This window comes from Lonchura striata, chromosome 4 (assembly GCF_046129695.1).
Source record: "Lonchura striata isolate bLonStr1 chromosome 4, bLonStr1.mat, whole genome shotgun sequence".
In the NCBI taxonomy this organism is placed as follows: Eukaryota; Metazoa; Chordata; class Aves; order Passeriformes; family Estrildidae; genus Lonchura; species Lonchura striata.
Genome location: NC_134606.1, coordinates 60,040,908 through 60,056,718, shown reverse-complemented (window position 1 = coordinate 60,056,718; position 15,811 = coordinate 60,040,908).

The following is a 15,811-nucleotide window of genomic DNA, read 5'->3' as shown; positions in this document are numbered from 1 at the left end:
AACAAGAAATGTATTCAGAACTTCTGTCTCTCCTGGTTAGCCAGGAAATGAGGCTTTTTTTGCCTCTGTCAAAGGCCTGGCAGGAGTCCTCCTTCATTTGGACACCTCCACAACAAACAGCTCTCCCTGACACTGACCACAGACTGTACAGAAAAAAAAAAAAAAAAAAAACAACAAACCTGGCTGCCACATTTAAAGTTACTTTGGGGTGCAGGGATGCATCAGCCTGCCTTGCTTAGCACTGCTGGGGATGGTTTTTCAAGCTCTAAACCTTGGTCTGCCTCAGGCTCATTTCTTCTTTTACATATCCAGCCATTATGAGGACAGGGCAGGGAAAAGAAAGGGAAATTTACCTAGTGTCTACAAAAAGCCTTGTATTGTTTTTCCATATATATATATAAAAAAAAAAAACAAAACAAAACAAAAATAAACCAAAAAAAAAAAAACAGTAAAATTCTTAATGTTACTAGTTCATATTAGCACAGGAAGGTTGATATCTAAACATTTGTGTGCATTGTGCCAAAAAAGAAAGACAAAAAAGAAAGCCTAGGTGGCCTTGAAATTACAGTGTGCGCTGCAGGAGCTCTTAAATTCCTGTGCAAAATACTTCACATCCTGAACAAAACCATGTATAAAAATAGGCCCATAAAAGATATGTGATGGCATTGCTCTGTATGAGTTCCTGTGCATTGAACAAACACCAAAATCACCAAGCAAACTGTAGGTTTCATGCAAGATGCCTCACAGTCATTTACTTTTTGTGACTGATCCAAGTTCCACTCTTACCCTGAAAGAGAAAATATTGATAGATCCCAGAGCAAAGCAATTTTTTCAACATAGTATATTGAATCCAAACATGAAAATAAGATGGAAGACCTATTTTCCAGAGTTGTAGACACACCTAATTAGAACATATTACTAGAAGTAAAATAATATGAGCAGCAAGACATGGCATAATTTAGTTCTAACAGATTATGTGAAGCTATGTAAAGATTATACCAACAGTTAAGTGATCTGAAACTCCACCGTGAAACCAGAAATGTTTAAGCACACTGCTGTCCTCCCAGGCACTGTAAAATCATGGTGTTGCTGAATAATGACATAACTTCCCATATGCAAACCAGCTGGCTTGCACAAATGTTTTAAAGTGCTCATGACCAATACTTTAGTGTGGTATGACAAGCTTGCAGTATCAGACAGATAAGAGCTGCAGACTTGCAATGCTACCAACCAGTGCAATTAAATATTTTCAGATCTTGAATTGACATTTTTTTTTTTTTGGCCTGACTTATTGAGAGCACTATAAGTTGTGAGGTGCTATCAAGAGTAACACTATACTTAGGGCTGTGATATGAGCTCTCTTGGCTTTGATACAGGACTGAGACCTGGTTCTTGTGAATGCAAACAGAAGCTGTTCATGACTTAAACACTTAAACACTGGGCAAAAGAGACAAAGAAAATATGAATAACCTTTTGACAGATATTTTGATAATTTCAGAGGACTGCTCTAGGAGAAACACCTACAATGGCTGCCTTGTGAGACTTCTCCATCCTATCTTCCCTAATCTCCTAGTGATGCAGTAAAGGTAACAAACAACTGTCTGCCAGGATGATCATGCACTGTTATTTGCACCTGCTACAAGGTGCAGGTAAGAATGCAAGAAGGGCTAGACTGATGTCTTCCTGAAATAAATGACCAAGAGGAAAAATATGGGGTAGCCTCTGATTTCTCCTGAAAACATCTAATGCTCAAAGTGGATGGAGTGCTGTCACAGAAAGAAATTAAGAGGAAAAATATTTGCAAAGAAGGAAGATGAAAGTAAGTAGATGCAGTTTAGTCAATTTTAGAGGCATGACCTAAACAACAAGAAAAAAGGAAGGTAAATTAAACTGAAGCTAAAGTCTAAAGGAGAAATTATGAGCTGACCCATAATTAATAGATTAATACTTTTTAAAGGCAAGGGAAACCAAATAATCATCTAATGTGATGTACTGCTCCAGTACCTTTAGGAGGATGGGATTCTGAGATCATTGACATCCACTTTTTTTTTCAGTTGAGACATAATGCTGACTATTTGAAAATCTTCCATGAGAGAAAATGCTGAAAAAGTTTGTCCAAGCTCAGGAAAATGGACAAAAGCAAAGAAATATAAAAACAAAATAGTGGAATTTTTGTCTGCTTCACCAATATTATTAAAAAATAAAAACAATATTATAGAATGTAGCATGAAATGCTTTTCAAAATTAAAACTGACATTTGGCTTTGACACCACTAAAATTATAAAATTTACAATTATGAGGGGCTTTTTTCCCCTCTCAGTGAATATGTGTGAAGTGAGCTTATTTGCACAGCATTAGGTGGTTTTTGATAGTATATTTTCCCATGAAGAAAAGTGCTACTCATATTCTTCTAAGCTCACCTTTATCCCATGTAGGTCAGACTAACCAACTCTGCCCAAAGATCACATTTTCCAGCTGTGCAAAGGTAGACTTTAAAAAAGATAGCTGGACAGGGCAGAAGAGCATAGACGGATAAAGAAATCGTCGTATTTTCACCTTAACACTGAAAGATTACGAACCAAAGGATTAAGAAGTAGTCCAGGAGATCAAATGTATCAAAAAAAGACTGACCAAAACAGGGAAAATTTGTAACCAACTTCTGCAGGCTTTTCAAGAGGAAAGGTACTAATCAAAGGACAGTGAAGCACTGGACCAGGTCAACCAGAGAAAAAAGGTTATGCCATCATGAGTCAAGGAATATAGCCCTAGGATGGTGCAGGATTCCTGCTGAGTATAAGTTTGTGGTTCATTGAGTTTTACCCCACCTGTCAAAGACTGGCAGCAATAACCCATACACAAAGTTGTGGAGGCAACTTTTGGATGTGACTGCTGTGGAATTCCCAGAGCACGCTGATGCAGCAGGTGATGGGAAGCATGGTCAAGAATTACAACACTGAAAGCCAGGTCATGTAAGGATCCATTTTGGAAACAGGACACCTCAGGAAGAGGTATTACAGCAACAAAGCTAAAAAAAGTTAACCTTTTTTACTTTGTACATAAACAAATGAGGAGCGCCCACGCTGATATTGCACCTACATGGGCCAGTACGAGATGACTTTTTAACTTCTAATCCTCTTTAATAAGATTACTCTTACATACCCAACTGTGCACCTCACCTAAACAGGGTTTTCTGTAGATTTGGAAAAAATATATCCCTTTTAAAAGCTTTTTTTGCATTCAGCCATTCTTCCAAATTGCTTAATGCAGCAAGAGAGTAATCAGACCAAGTCAACCAACCAAAACAAAAAATGAAATGCAAAAAAGAAATATTGCATATGCATAGTGGAGAATTTAGAGGGGTGATGGTTCTCTAGAATTTTTCTATTTTTGACCCGTGCTATATTAAATTACAGTATAAAAAGTGTTCCAAAATAATTGCAATCGGGATAGAAAATGTCTGTTGCTCACCTGTGCATCCCAAAGAAGTATCTGGGTTGTGTTTTTAAAGCTACATGAAAACAAACTCAACTAGAAACTTTTGCAATTCAAAATATTTAGCTGAATGACAAGAAAACTAATCCCTAGTTTATTATTAGGCATGATAAAAGATTTCTGAAGATCCTAGATGTTAATATTTTTCTTTTGCTTTTTTAATGCAGTGCTACATTGAAAAATGACTTTGTCAAAAAACATAGCTGAGTCTTTTGAAAGTGAGAAGTGGTTTTTGAAACAGAAAACAAAATGCCTCAAAGAGGTCTAATGCTTGGAGACATGTGCTCTGCTCTTTCTCTTTTCCATTCCCTTTGAGGATGGCATCAAGTCTGATGTCCAGAAATGGAGGTGCTCAGAACCATTAGCTTCCCCTGAAACACCAACAAAAGAGAATCTGGGTCAGGTTATTTGTCCTTGGTGCAAAATCGTTTAAAACCAGAGGCTTATTTCAGACCCTGACATACGTTTTGCTGCCCCCATTAGCTCCAGAGCATGAACAAAGCAGTGGGAGAGTGCAATGGATACTTCTGGTGTACATATTACTGATTGAGCACACTGCAAAACAGCTGAAACTGTTCTAATTTTGATTGTGGGGGCTCCTGATCCTGTCCTATCAACCAACACACCAGAGATCACACATCACCAGCAGATTTGTTAAACTCGTGGCTGGTACCTCAGTGGAGGTGACAATGACATTAACTTCCTGAAGGCCAGACTTTAACCGTGGGACCAGCTGCTCTCATCCCTAGGGAGATGTGGATGGCAATAGCCTCCCTTTCCAGCTCTGGAAGTCAGATCAAGGAATTTAAAAGCAGGATTGTGGAGGAAATCAGAGGCTATTCCTGATCTTATGTGGAGGAGACCAGCAGCCTAGAACATGAATTCATGAGGCAATTAGAAGCACTCTGTGGGACTTGGTGGAAATTCATTACTCACGTTGATGTGCGAAAAGGAACAAACAAATTATTCACCAGGACCAGATTGCTATCAAGGAAAGCAGCTGAGTGAGAGGAATCCTTTCACTTGTAAAGGGAGCACTCCTGACGCAGGATTACTGAGGTACACTGAGTAAAAATAGTCCTCCAGAATGCTATTTTGACAGATCAAATTTTTGGAATGAAATTGCATGCTAAGTGGTATGCTTAAGCAGATGCTGGGTAAAATCAAATTAGGGCTGGATTTAAATGATACTTTGAAATTATTTTAGTGGTTCTTATTGATTAGGAAATGTAATTTTACAGGACAATATTGTGCATAATCAAAATACAGTCATAAAGAAAAAGGTCAGGATATTACTGAGAAGTGGTCTTTTATTTTTGCAGTAGTTAGTGAAGAAGATTGAAAACAGTAAAACTAAGCATCTTTTCCAAAGCATGGGCAACTATGTTCCTTCAATGTGAAATTAGAAAAGCTAAGAGAACTTATTCAAACCACCAGGAGCTGTGTACCTCTTCCCCTTCTGTGTACATTTCTGCTAATATAACTGTGGAATTTCATGTTAGTATCATAAGTATTTTCCTGATTTCATTTTATTAGAGAGGAGAGAAATTGTGTTTCATCACATTTTGTACTGAACAGTCAGCTGATGAATGTATTTGCCTTCACTTTATTAATTTTGAATAACTAATGCCGCCAAATTGTTTTCCCATGTTACAAATTAATAGGTACCTCAGTCAGAGTAGCTCTGATTTTCAGGGACATAGTAGGAGGAGCAGCAACATTGGACAGATCCTTGTTCAACCCTTTTTATGTATTTGTCCTCGTGTACCCTGATTTCAGCTGGCATCTCATAGATCATATGTACACACTGAGGAGGAGAAGGCATATCCTCTGCTGAGGGAGTCCTAGAAATCAATCCATAGTGGGAAAAAATCCAGGCAGTGGAACATTCTGTTGGGTTCAAACTGGCCTGAGAGACAGTCCACCTGCCACTTGCAGAAGTAGTGGCTTTCACTTGTTGCTGGTGAAAGAAAGGTCACAAACCAAAAATGCTGGTAAAAATGAATTCTGAACTTCCAGAAATTATTCTAGATGGGTTCTACACTGTTCCCTCAAGTAGTATGGAAATATCTCATTCACTAATTAAAAAATATTTAATTTTGATAATGGCTGAATTATACAATTCATTAGCAAAATTATATGTGGGATACATGTAATGAAGGAGGTGTGTAAATTCAATATTATCATTCATATTTGATGATGCTGTGCAAGCTGAAAAAAACAAAACTGGAAAAGTAGAAACAAAATGCATTCACATTATCAAAATGAAACATTCATACCTTTTCAAAACCAAACAAGAAAATAGGAATGGCTCATTCAAAAATTTTCCTCCCAAAAAACAACAACAAAAAAACCTCCTAAAATTGACATCCTCCTGTGAAATTATTTTATTTTAAAAACTGTTATTCTCTGCTGAGGAAAAAGTGTTCTGCAAAAAAATGTCTGCCTGTCTGCCTTCTCTCATTGCCAGATACAAGCAATGGAGCATTGATTACATTGTCTTTGAAAATGGAAAACAGTCCTGATGGCAGTGCCTTGTTCCCAGCCTCTCCAGTTTGGAGATGCAGGCTGAGATGGAAGCAATGTCCTTGTGAGAGATGACTCTTAAAATGGTACATCTGGACTGGTCAGGCTGTGCACCCAGCAGGCCCTTTGCAAACAGCATGAGAAGGGATCTCAGCACAATGCAATGGCAAATTAAAATGACTGCAGGTGACAGCATTTTAAATGCTCAGAAACTATCTGGCACTAGTGAGCAGAATCACATCCACTCCAAAACATGTCACTTCCAAGTCATGGAAAGGTCATTTTCTGTGTCCTGACTTGAAAGCACCCTGCACCCTAAGAAAAAGTAATAAAGAAATGTATGTTTTTATGTGATGCTTGTTCAGCCTGCTACACACCTGCAAATAGTTTTCCCCAGCCTGATTTCCCCCTCCCCTTGGCTCATTAACACCAGGTGATAACTATACCTAATCAAACATCCAGGCTGACTGTCTGTGAGAAAAAGCTACTTTGTTCCTCCTGAGAGTAAATTTCTCCCAAATTCATCCAAAGAAACAAATTCAACTGAATAAAAGTAAGTAGGAGTGCATCTGACAGCTATTTGTAAGAGCTCCATGCATTCACTTATTTCCCATCATTTAGTGCACTTCAGGAGCAGTAAAGATGAATATGCTTTCCTCCCCATCTGAGGGGGCTTGTAGCTATAATTAAGAGGGTATTATTGCTGAAGTCTAATTACATTCTTTAAAGTATACTGATAATAGCAGATGAGGAATTGTTTTAAAGCTGGATTCCACCACTGATTCTTTTATCCTTGCTGAAACCTGTCACCAAATAAACAAAATCTGGTGAGAGCAAGTTTCACATGATAGTATTTTTACCACTCTTCCCAGCAAGAAATGTAATGAGAGGGAGAACCAGAGAAGTTGGCAGAATTTTAGGCGTGTTTTTTGTGCAATTGATTTTACATTTTGGGGATTTTTTTCCCTACTCGAAGAGCTTTTACATTAGGGGATATCTGAGTACATTTCTTGCTAATCTTTCTCTGGTTACTACTCCTGAAGTCTTCTTTGACCTCTCTTTTTACTGTCTACAGGTGTGATCAGACTGGAAGCAGTTTGGGACCAGGGCAGTGCATCTCCTCGCTGCCCTATAGCATGTAGGATGTGAACATTCTATCCTCTGATTAATGTTTCCAGACACAGTGAGAGTATGGTAGGTCATTTCCACAGTATTTGCCATCCAGGTGGGTGGGATTCTGCCTGTTCATTTGCTTGAACTCTTATTCTTTGCACTCATTGTTCTCAGACATGCCCATGGAGTGTAGTGCAGTTTATTTTTTTACCTTCTCTTTTTCTCCTAATGAAATGTTTCTTTGACCTTTAAACACTAGTGAAGGCAGATGACAATGTGCACAAAATGCTTGTCTTAATTGTTTTGAGTGATGTGACTTCATTATGAAACTTCGTCACAAGCTTAATTACTCCCAGTGCTGCATTAACAGCAAGGGGAAGGTATCAAATGAGACAGCGAAGGGAGTTCAGTGGTTTTGATCTTATTTTCTGAAATCGAATGATCTCATGCTCTCACCATTTATTAATACAGATCATTTCCTCCCATTTCTCACAATTGAATTGAGTTGCTGTTTGCATGCTGATGGGGCAAATAAGTGGGGAGCTGTGCTTGTCACTGCCTGATAATGGATGGGAGCTGCTTGTTCAGAGACAGGCAGCTCCTCTGGAGGCCCTGTGATTTGCCAGAATATATTACATTTTTCCAAGATTATTGCACAGCAGATGATTAATATTGCATGCTCAAATGGCCTTTTCAAGGACTGAGCAGGGAGTGCGGGGGGACTGAGGGAAAGCCTCAGAAGACTAATTTTCTATCTGTACATTGTGGTAGAAATGCATAATTGCAAATACTGCTTTGAAACTCACCAGTATAAAAGGGGAAAGCCACTGAGCAATGTGTAGCCAGAGGAAATATGTCTTCAGTTGACAAAACCAGCAGAGCCCTGTTGAAATCAATATGGCTCCACTGTTTTGCATCAGTGAAGAAACTTGCCCAAAAAAATTACTAGGGAGGTGCAGCAGGGCATTACCACAGGTAAAGGAGTGGTTTTACCACGATGAAGAAATGCAGCCCTTAAATCAAGGACAGCTTCTGGTGGGGGCTCTACAGGATTATGCAGCTGGAAGAAGGATGCCTAGAAAAAATAGATGGTATCTGCTGTGCAGTAGTAAGCAGTGTGCTGCATCTCAGTCTGGGAGGGTGAGGAAGAGCTGCTAGCTCTTTGCTATAGGGGCTTTGTATGGGCTGGATGATGACAGAACCCAGGAACATTTTGAGTTCCAACAGGATGAAGTGCTTCTGTTGGTGTAGAGGGATTGTGAAATGTGTTAAAGATGTGCCTAAGACTACATTGGCATTTGTAGTCAGCAAATAGCTCTGCAAAGCCCTTAGCACAGGGATCTAATACTGGTGGAAATGCTTTAACAGAGTTGAGTGGTGGAGTGAGGAAAGGTTGTACAAAGCATTTCTCAGCTCTTGCCTCTCTGGTGTAGCTTGGGTCATATTTTGGCACTGTTGGAAAGCAAAATCTTGTGTAAATGCCCCCACATTACTAAATTGAGTTTGGGTGGACCTTGGGTGGGCTTTGTGATTTTTCTGGCTACAGCAGCAGCAGTGGGGCTTCTACCTCTCAGGCACAAGAACTTGAACCAAATTCAGCTGTGATCTTAAATAATGTGAGAAAATGCCTAAAATTATTCACCTTACCTTTCTTTAGCCTTTGAAGGAGCACTTTTGGCAAGCTGCATGTGTCATGACTCAAAATCCTGGGAACACATCCAAACTGGAAATGCTTCCCTCTTCTTCCACTCACATGTCCTCCCAGCTGTGTTCACTGCAGGCAGGTTGTGCTATTCCTGAGACAAACAAGTTTTTGATGCCACCTTGTTTTGGCCACTGCTTTCTGTGTGTATTTGGCTTTTATTTCTTACACTCCCTTGCTATTCCAACAGAGGTCCCCTCTAGGATGACACTGCCAATGTGTTCCTACCTGTCAGAGAGAGAAAGAGGGTGTGGGGAGGATGTTGTGCTGGGGGACTCTTGGGTCTGTTACGGGTGCAAAGGCTGCATACCATGTTTGCCATCCTGAAGAGATCAGCCAAAATCACACTTACTATATAGACCTGGATGAATGCAGATTGTGTCCTTACCAATTTCTTCCTAGCCAGATAAGGTCTGATAGTATCTATTCAGCATCATTTATGCTTCACCTATGCTGCCAGCTCTGAGCTGAATGCAAGACCACAGAAAGCAGTTCAGCTCTCCCACTTCTTGGTTCTGGATTCTCAGGAAGGTTATAAAAAGGCTGAGTTCACCCTATGTGCAAGCATACTCTTGTTGGAGCTTTAGCTCGTCCAATTGTGCACTCATTGCACACTACATGTATTTATACATGGTCTGCCCAAATATGATTCATATCCCCTCTGCCTTCATCGAAGCATGTTGCCTAAAGCAAAAAAAAGTTGCTCAAAATTTTTTGTTACAAAACTTGTTGACCTCACTATGTTTGTGGGGAGATTTTCAGACAGAGTTGGTTTTGTTTTATGTTTTTTTTTCTTATTTAAAGATTCACTCTTTAGTCCTGTGGGTCCAATTTTGCTATAGAAATATTGGTCTGGAAATCAATTCTTTTCTGTTTGATGCTTAGATTACTCATTTGTTTATTGTCCCAGGAATGATGTTGAAACTTAAAGTACTACCAAAAAGACTTGAGAAGAAACCAATTGTAGCATATGATGAGTGAAGAAATCTGTGTAGCCTGGACCCTTTGGCTTCCTGATAGTGTTTCTGTATAGCTAAGTTTGAAGAGATTTTTTGTTCCCCTTTTAGAAATCCGCACACGTAAATTGATCACTCTGAGACTTGTGTTGCGTCAGGGGTAGAATGGTAATCCAGGAGATGTGTTTATTTGCTTGCCATCAATTATCTGGTAAATATTTGGGAACAGTGAGCATTTTCAATAGAAGTTAGGTGGGTGAATGAGGGTAGAAAAGGTCATGGCTCAGGTGATTTATCTACAGGAAATAATTCAGCTGCTTCATAAGACCACTTCTACATCTGGTCCTTTGATTGCCAAACTATTCATTCTTCCTAATGCATCAGATAAATGCATATGTGAAGAAACAAAATAAAGAGCTGCTACAGTAGAGCAGAAGGCAGATAATTTAAACATGGAAAAGCTGCAATGTCATGGGAGATGTACATAAGCATCCCTTTGTTCCTTTGTCCTCCTCCTGGCTGTGGGAACAAGCCAAGCCTTAATAGCAAATGTGTTAATTCAGTTTCTAAGTTAGCTACTTGGGAAGAGGTTTAGCACTGTTTTGTGGCTGATCCACAGGATGAAGTCAAAGAGATATTACACTAAAGGGGGAGGGGGCCCATAGCACAATTTCCATGGTGGGTCTGTTCTGTGCAGATCGATACAGAGGCTTCAGCAGTGTCAGCCCACTGGCATCCAAGCCGTGCTACAAACTGCTTGTGAGCAGTGCACATTCCTTGACACTGTATTTACATAGCTTAATGGAGTTTTAAAAGGTCAAAATCTGAGCAGTATACGCTTTGGAGCATTAACTACATAACACAATTGTGTTGCTGCATTCTTAATTGTGTCTTCAGAGTACTGGAGTTTTTATTTTTTTTCAGCTGTGGGTCTTCCTGAGATGAGAACTGTCCCTTTTAAAATTTATGAGTTGCAACAGGGACAACAGACCCCGCAACTGATCTGACATGAATGCTTTTAAATCTCTGTCTTCCTTTGTTTGCAGTGGAGGTAGTTGTAAATGCAGTATATGTCCATCATTCCAGTATTAATTAAGTTAAATAGCATTTGTTTCAGAGCTACAGGAAAAGAGGGCAAGGAATGATGCTGATGGATAATTAGAGACTAAAGTTTGATTTTTAGTTAAAGACTGATGGATAATTAAAAACTAAAATTTTGATTTTAAGCAACCTCTATTTTACATTGGTTATGTTGGTAGCTGGATGAAATGTTTTCTGACTTTTTTTGGACCATATCTTGGGACTTTAAGACCTTTACCAAGCCCTCAGGCTGTTTACCTTTGAAGGGAAATTCTCAAGCCAGTCAATCACCAGAGGACAGAGCAACACATATTGAGTTAGAGTATAAAGGTGTCAATTACTTTAAAGAGCAAATGTGTAGTGTCCTTTGCTTGCTCTGTCTGATTGGGGTGTCCTAGAGCTGTATGTTAACACTGTATGTTAAACTATGGGATGTCTTAACCTTTCCAAGTGACCATGTCCAGCATGGAGGGCACTGTATACAGCAAAATCAAACTCAGGTCTATCAAGATGTTTCCACCAACCTTTTCCCTGGCCCTAAAATATTTGGTGTATGAGCAAGTAATGAATTAGCAGCCAACACAGATAAGACATTAGCTCGTATTTGTTCTTGCCAATAATCATTGGCCCTGTAACTGATTTCCTTCATCACAGTTATGCATAGACTAAGCTGTCAGCTCAGAGAAGTCTGCCATGAAGCCCCTACAGCAAGTCAGACAGACCCCTGAATTATCCCAGCAGGTCTGATAAGGAGATACAGTGATGGAGAGGACTTGCTGTGCCATTTATTCCTTTTCCAGCCATCCCTCCACCCTCATGGGCTCCTGCCATGCTCAAAGCAAGCATTTTGCATAGGCAGTTGGTGCTGGTCTTTCTCTGCTGAGCTATTTTCCAAGTAGAAGTGGAAATGTGTGCATTTATTACGAGTTTCTCATCACTTGTTGCTTGCTGTTAGAGAAACAATTATTTGAGGGATCTGAGTTTATAATACCTGGTCTCTTAGGTCACTGACAAATGAGGGCTCATTTCAGCTCTAGGGCTTTGATTGTGTTACTTTGGTAACTGTGGGAGCAAAAGGCTGCTTTGTCCTTCTTCAAGAAATAGAGGCTGGCTCCCCAGTTCAGACTTTTGACAAACTGTCCAGGATTTTTATGGAGGGTAATCCTGCATCCCTTGCAACTTTGTAATGGCTCTGATACATAAAATACGCCACTTAAGTGCTTTTTCCTCAGGGAGAAACTGGCTGGCAATAGTCAGGAGAATAAACTGATTATACAACAAGCCTCAAGTGATTCTCTGAGTATAACCACCCTGCTTAATCTCACTGTGCTCTTGCAGAGGTGTGTGGCTTCCCAGCAGAGCTCACAGTGTGCTTGCGGTGTCGGGGCTCAGCCACACGATCCAGACAATGCAGCTTATGAAGATTCCATGAGTCAGCTCCTGGTGTGACTCCTGCTGTAGTTTCTTCCTCCTCTTCCCCTTTTTATCCCCTGTTGACAAGATGATGTATTTTTGCCAAACATAGCAAAATGGGGTTCAGTGAAACAGGCAGGTCGTGATTCTGCTGAGACATCTATGCTGACTTTTCCACCAAGACTGGAAGGCACCTAGTCCTGCTGGATGCAGATCTACTCTAATTCTTCCTTCCCCAAATCAGGATAAAACTCATCGTTACCGGTAAGACCACACAGGTGGTGCTAATGCCAAGAATTCTTCAATGGCTCTCCTCTGCAAGCCACACCAGGGAACAGGAATGCCACTTCAAAAATGTTTTTTTCTGCTGTCAAGCTGCTGGAGCTTCAAAGCAGTTTCTTGCTGTCTGTGCTTTCATGCAGTTTGATGCCTGTGTTTTTAGGGTTTATATATTAATGTTTGTTTCGGGCAGCCTGCAGTAGCTCACTCCACACAGGGCAAAACCCTCTAAGAAATAGAAGACCTTTACTTACTCAGGCCTAATTCTGTTCAAAACAATTCTTACAAGACAAGATAAAAGAGATCATTAGTTCTTCGGGTTCATGAGATGGCAGGAATTAAAAGAAGTTGCTCTGCTGCCCTGTGAACAGAGAGCTAGAGAGGAGCAGGGCTAAGAAATGGGCTTTTCTGAGCTGTTCTCAGGGAAGAATTATTTTCTATGAACAAAATAGAAAATATCTTTCTCTTGGTACTTCTGAAAATGATAGCAGAATGATTTAATGCTATGTAATGAAGGGCAAGAGTGAAGTGAAACACTTTCTCAAATCCCCTTTCATCAACTTCTTAGAGATCATAAAATGCTGAAACTCCAGAGCCTCTTAATGCCAACTTCAGCTTCAAAACCACCCCTATTTCTACACTTAAAATGTCAGGTTCCTGTCATCATCTTGCTGTGTTTGTACCCTGCCATCATGTGTGGAGGAGATGGCACACTTCCTTCTAAAGGCTGCATTTAATCTACTTTCTAAAGGTATGGTTTTTAGCCATTAACCTCTACTCTCTGATCAGAACTCTTCAGAAAGAGCCTTATTTTTTAATCAATGTTTTGTTCCAAGGACAGGAGGAGTTTAAATTGTGAATTTCCTTTCCTAGATGTCTCCATGCCATCTCCACTGAAACTAAAGCAGTGGCTGTGAGTCATCCTTGAAGTATTCCAGTTTCATGCTGAAATCAGTTGGATACACAGGATAAAAATGCAGTAGTGCAGCAGTGAATCATCTCAACAAAAACTTGGGGTTTGTAGCATCCACTTCTGCAATGCTCCATGGAGTACATGGCTGATTAAAGTATGGGTGGGATTGCTACCTCCTACCTCAAATTAGTTTTCAGAACTGCATGAGGGATAACTTCCTCTTGGTTTTCTTGGGAGAGCAAGGCAGCAGAAGAGTAAAAGTTCAATATTGTCCTTGTTTATTTTTAATATTTGCCCTGTGATTTATTATCTGAGGCACTGGATGTTTCCCTGAGAGCTATGATTCTTGGACTGTCTATTCAATATTGCCATTTATTTGTTTAGGCTGAGACATCTGAGCTTACAATATCTAATGTTGCAGTGAAGTTCTTGCAGGTTCAGAGTTTTTGTAAAATGGAAATTCCTCCTCCTGTTAAAGGAACTCTTCTTTCTTTGGAAGAAATGACAGGAACATCTTAATGTCTTTTTTATTTCTTTCTTTTTTTTTTTTTTTTTGTTGTCGTTCTTGTTTTTTTTTTATTTGTTTTTTTTTTTTTTGCAAGCACCTTATTTTTATCAATACCTATTGAAAACTGTGCAGTGTTTTCCGAATATTGTTTTTTCTGGTCTGCAGAGGTTAAGGGAGTGATCAGGAGCTATCACATTACCAGAAGGTATTAAAAGTATGGAAGGTGATGAGAAGGGCTCTAGCAGCATATAAAAATGAATAATGTGCAGCTTAACAGTTTTGATGCTGCTTCTATTTACCTTATCTACAAAAGATACAGCAATCCTCTGCCTTGCCAGTCGCTCCTCTCATCTATCCCAACTCACTGCTATTTGTCATCTTAGCTTCAGTCTCCATCCCCAGCCTTTCCTACAATATCCTGACTTCCAGTAAAATGGGAGAAGGGAAAAAAATACCAAAACCAGCCTAAAAAAATTCCCCAAAGTTTAGGCAGAATATTAGAGTTCCCTGTGCTCCCAACATGCAGAGACAAGAGGATGCTTAGGGTCTTATGTACAGGCTGTGCTCATTCAAAGATGCTCACATGTCCAGTCCAGGAAGAACATTGATTTAAGTCTCTGCCTCTGAAGAACAAAGATGATGAAAAATTCAATGCAAAATGGAAGGCAAATGCAGCCAAATGCCACTTGATGAATCACCAGTGTAATCCACCAGTATCACAAGCCTCTAGCAAAAGTGACAGCAGATAGTTTATCCCCAATGGCACAAAAATTATGGATGTGATATTCATAACATCTCTGAGTAAGTAGTCTTTCCATATGTGGTCAATATGGAAAAAAATATGAGCAGTCCCTTGTTAAATCTCAGCACTAAATATTTATTTATTAGCCTGACAAAATGGATCACGTGGTCTGCATAGATGGCACAGAGCATACTGTCCTTGCTGTTCAGCTTGAGGGAGACACAGGAAGGTTACTTGGGTTAGAAACCAGGTCAAGCAATCAGCCAAGGAGCTGGGAACAACAACATTATGTGCTGTCAGACCAAATCTAACCTGCTAAAAATACAAGCAGGGCAGGGAGTGATCTTGCCTGCTAGTTCAGTGCCTCTGTTGCTGTTGAGACACTGCTGAAACCCTTTATCTCATTGAAAATATGTTTTTTTCAAAAATATGAAAAGAACCCAATTCTGTTGAGAACATGAGTTTAAAAAGAAATCCAGTTATTATATTGGGAAATTTTAAGAAACCTTAGTTGAGACAGCAGAGAGTGAAGATTCCTATACCAAGCTGCAGATACCAGTGACAACAGTCAATGTGTTACCTAAAGTTTTATACTGCATTTTAGCAAGCTTTTTTTTTTTTTTTTAGTAGAAAATGTGCAAATATGTTCCTTCTCTCTGAGTAACAGAAACAAATTATTTTAAGGGTCAATATGATTTGGGTTTTTTTTTTTCCTTTGAGGAGGCCTATTTGAATAATACGCATTATGGGGTTTTGTTTTAATATATATATTCAACTCTTTAGACCTGGCCATACCTCTGAAGCCTTCAGTTTCAATTTGGCCATCTTCATGTCTGTGTTGAGGGAGGAACATAATTGTGAAAACAGGCTTTGCCAAACCTCTCAGTCTTGGTTTTTTGCCCAGTGATACACTGGAGGACTTGGCTATGTGAATGTGTATGTTCTGGAACATCAGAGATGAAGAGAAATGGGAATCAGCATTGCATTTTTCCTTCCCTTCAAAACCATCATAAGATCTCCATTTGCTGCCATGCCAGTCAGTGTGTGTAGGATGTGTCTAGCTTCCTTCAGGTCTGAAAAAGGCATC